Source organism: Chrysochloris asiatica, unplaced genomic scaffold (assembly GCF_000296735.1).
Source record: "Chrysochloris asiatica unplaced genomic scaffold, ChrAsi1.0 scaffold00091, whole genome shotgun sequence".
In the NCBI taxonomy this organism is placed as follows: Eukaryota; Metazoa; Chordata; class Mammalia; order Afrosoricida; family Chrysochloridae; genus Chrysochloris; species Chrysochloris asiatica.
The window spans coordinates 4,795,798-4,800,462 of NW_006408609.1; the positions used below are offsets into that span (position 1 = coordinate 4,795,798).

Here is a 4,665-nt window from a genome sequence, read left to right on the forward strand (position 1 = left end):
ATATATACATATATATATATAAAATCTCCACCATGGCACAGTCCTAGTGTGATGCTGAGGGATAAGCACTGGACTGCTGGTCTCAAGGTTGGCAGTTCAAACCCACCACCTGCTATTTGGAAACACTATATAGGTTTGCTATATGAGTCAGTACTGATTCCATGACACTTATCAACAATTACAATCCACGACTCATCTGTTCTTTTATCATACAGCGATGGCTTGCATGTTGCTGTGAAACTGAAAGCTATGCCACTGGTATTTTAAATGCCAACAGGGTCACCCATGTTGGACAGGTTTCTGTAGAGCTTCCTGACTAAGGCAGAGTAGGAAAGAAGGAGAGCTGGGCCACTTCTGAATGGTTAGCCACTTTATGAATAGCAATGAATCACTGCCCGATACAGTGCCAGAAGAGGAAAATTTTATGAATAATATAACAGATATATTATTATAAATAACTGAATCTGGTATAAAAAAATCTTCTCTATCTCACCTTCAGATACCAAAAAGCATTAACTAGGGTAGGGAAAGAACATGCTGCACAAATTTAGTTTGCTAGGGCAGAGGCTATCTATATAAAACAGGAAGCATGAGGCAAGACCCTAGAGGGAGCAAAAAGCCCCTAGAAATGGGATTAGGAAAACATTCTTTTGATGGGCCTCTAAATCTCTTTGTTATGATTTCCAAACAAATCTGTGTTGGAAGAAGCACAACCAGAATGCTTCTTAGAAGTCAAGATGGCCAGACTTTGTCTCACATACTCTGGAAATATTCTCAGAAGAGCGCAGCTTTTGGAGAAGGACATCATGCTTGACATAAGGGAGGGACAGTGAGAAAATGGGAGACCTTCAGTGAGATGGATTGACACAGTGACAGCAACAATGGTCTCAAGTGTAGGAGTGATTGTAAAGATGGCACGGGATCAGGCGGTGTTTCATTCTGTTGTACATAGAGTCTCTATGAATCAGAACTGATTTGACAACAACAATGATTTCCAACTCTTTTAACTCAGAGAACCCTAGATTTGACTTCTCAGAGACTGCCCAGGGCTTGGGTGTGTCAGAAACACTTTTTTGATTGCGATCCCTTTCTCATCAGATGTTGGGATCACGGAAACATCAGAACTGGCAATTGCATTCTAACCATTTGTGTCATCCAAGGGTCCAATGTTTCTCAACAACAACAAAAACCCACTGCCATCCAGTTGATTCCAACTTATTGTGACCGTATAAGACTGAGTCAAACTGCTCTATAAGGTTTCCAGGATTGGAAATCTTTATGGAAGCTGACTGTCTCATCTTTCTCCTACAGGACAGCTGGTGGGTTTGAACCACTAACTTTTAGGTTAGCTGTCCAATGCTTAATTTGCTGCAAAACCAGGACTCCTTCTGTTTCTTAAACAATGAATCCTTTCTAAAGAGATCTGGATGGGAATTCAGAAAAGGGCTCTTCATTTTAAACACATACCTTGGAAAAAAACATCATATGTCTACGTCTAGATGACTGTCATCTGCTTTACTACCCCACAGCACTTTTCTATGTCAGGTATGACTGGCATTTGTTTTTTCTACCCTGCAGAATTAAAGTCTCTCTTCAAAGTTACAATCCCCAACAGAGTACCCAATAAGCAAATTAAACTTGCACCTACTTAATAATCTGGACTCTTGGTGTGGGGCTGTAGATTCAGCAATGGACTTCAAACCACAGGATCGGCTGTTCAAACCCACCATCTGCTTCTCAGAAATCCCATACAGGGTCTCTATGAGTTGGAACTGACTCAACCACATTTAACAACAACAACAATTTACCAATCTCTAGTGAACCATTTCACATGGGTTACCTTACTTATTATAAAATCTTCCCCTGTGAACTGTATATCCTTTTTCACATTTTAAACAATAGTTTAAAATGGGAAATATGCAATTCAACACATTTTTTTCCTGTTTAATAACGTATCTGGAAACATCGCCATATATCTGAATAAAAGCCTTCCTCATTATTTTCTGTGGATTCAAAATAAGATGTACTTTACCTTAATAGGACCAAGTGAGCAAGTGGCAGTCTGTTCCATTAAAATACTTTTTCATTTGATTCTGTTTAGGTTGACGCCTATTTTCTGTTGTTTCAACCAATGCTGTGATATGTACATTTACATATATAATGCTATTTTGCACGAACACAAATTTACCTAAAATATTTCTAGGTCTAAACCAGAATGTTCTTAGATGTACTAATGACAAGATGTTGATTTTCTTACTTTGGGCATATAGTTTGTGTAAACCAATCGCTAGAAAAGGATATCTTGTTTGGTAAAATAGAAGGCCAGTGAAATGCGGGAAACCCTCAGTGAGATTGACAACAGACACAAAAACCTGAACAATGAAGTTAAACACACTCATGATGATGAAGATGGTGTCTGAATTGGCAATATTTTCTTCTATTACACATATGATTAATGAGTCAGATGTAGTAACTGCAATTAACAAGAAGGTTAAATGTATTTGTAATTTTAATAAGTGTAAGGAAATGGTCTTCAATGAAAGTTTTATTAATTTACACTCACACCAGCAATGTATCAGAGTAACTATGGAATGCCTGTGGATAAGTATAGAAGCAGGAGAGTACTTCATTCCCAAGGAGACAAGGATGAATTAGCAATAGGAGTTAGGAGGACTCTAAAAGTAATGTTAGCCTACTTTTATTTCTTTTCTGTACTTATGAGAAATGATATTAAATTACCAGAATATATATATATATATATAGTGCAGTATCTCTCTTAGTCTACACATGAACCAATGCAAGTCATGAAAATTAGCAACATGTTTCCCATCATGCTTCTAAATAAAATGTAAAGACTCATAAGAAAAAATTATTTAAATATTAAAAGTATCCTAAAAACATTTGATATATAATAAAAGCTACCAGAGATTGATATATTAACCCAGTTACCTGTCACTCTTCACATATTTTCTCATTTACTGCTAATTCAAAACCAGCTGAATTACTCTGTTGTTGTTGTTGTTAAGTGCCGTCGAGTTGGATCCGACCCATAGCGACCCTGTACAGGGTTTCCGAGGCTGTAAATCTTTACGGGAGCAGAATGCCTCATCTTTCTCCCGCGGAGCGGCTGGTAGTTTCGAACTGCTGGCCTTAAGGTTCGCAGCCCGATTCGTAACCACTACGCTACCAGAGCTCCTTCAAGGTACTTAAAGAGCCCTAGTGGCACAGTGGTATGGTGCTAAGCTGCTACCCAAAAGATTGGTGATTTGAACCTACCAAATACTCTTTGGGAGAAAGATGTCGCAGTCTGTTTCCATAAACATTTACAGCCTTGGAAACCCTTTGAGGCTGTTCTATTCTGTTGTAAAGGGTCACTAAGAGTAAGAATCCACTCCAGGTTTGGTTTTCCTTAGTTGGTAGGTACTTATACTTAAAAGCACTGAAGGCTACGATTTCTAACAGGATATGTAAATCAGTTATTGCATGCAGTTTTCTGATCACTTAGAAGACAATCTAATTAAGAAAGTGAAGATTAGTAGATATAAATTTAATTACACACAGAATATTTTCTGATTTACTTGTGATTTTATTATGCTATTCTAAATGCTTATTAACCTAGATTTCAAATTAAAACTTTGTACTGGGAAGCAATATGATCAGAATCAATGTACGTATGTGTGCATTTTGTATATTGTTCACTTTGTGTCTTTCTTTGGCTAGGTGATTGGAAATATTAGCTACAGATACATGGCAGGTTGGGTTCCATAGTTTCATCAAAATCAATTGAGCTGTCAGAACATTTATAATGCTTCTTGAAACCATTAATGACAAAGAGTCATTTGCTTTCCCAATGTCCAGTCCTTCTCCAGTGAAAATTACTGGTCATGAATCTGGTGAACATTTACAGGAATCTGCAAATGAAACAGCTAAATCCTTGATGACAGGGAGCCTCATAAAGTTGGCTCATTTATTCTCTCAGGGCACTCATCCTTGCCATTGGGATCAATAGGAAATCTCTTCTGATATATTCTTAAATGCCATGGTGCTAATGCTTTCGTTGCAATTTTGTAGGAGAAAATTCTCCACTTCCACTTTAAGGGACTGCCAGCAAATTCATTAAATAAACACAAACAATGCAGCACTGAGTTTCTTAGAGACTTAAATCCTATGGAATGAAAATGATACTTATTTTCTCATTAGAAGAACAGCAACAACAACAAAAAGTAAGGTGCAGTTATTAGGAGATTGTGATATTGATTGCTAAATTAGAGTTTACAGAAGCCAAATATCTAACAGCAAAAATATCAACTGCTTCACAATCTAAAACAATAGTTGTGAATTAGCAACTTGTAGTACAGCTATTCTGTAGCCTTTATTGATTTAGTCCTTAGAAGAAAATTTTTATGTCAGCTGTTATTAAGTGCTGTCGAGTTGATTCCAACCCATAGCAAACCTGTATAGGGTTTCCAAGGAGCAGCTGGAGAGCTTGAAATGCCTATGTCAGTAAAGGACTTGAAATATATAAGTACCTTAAATATTTAGAAGACCATTGTTGTTGTTGTTGTTAAGTGCCGTCGAGTCGGTTTTGATCCATAGCGACCCTGTACAGGCTTTCGGGAGCAGAACGCCTCATCTTTCTCCCGCGGAACCACTGGTAGTTTCCAA

General features: G+C 37.6%; 1 protein-coding gene across 1 annotated transcript in view; it reads right to left on the reverse strand.

The window, feature by feature from the left end:
* Positions 1 to 4,665, reverse strand: part of ROBO2 (roundabout, axon guidance receptor, homolog 2 (Drosophila)) — a gene marked incomplete at its 5' end in the record, with an annotated part of 881,870 nt that overhangs the window by 384,771 nt on the left and 492,434 nt on the right. The gene's annotated exons all lie outside the window — the stretch shown is intronic.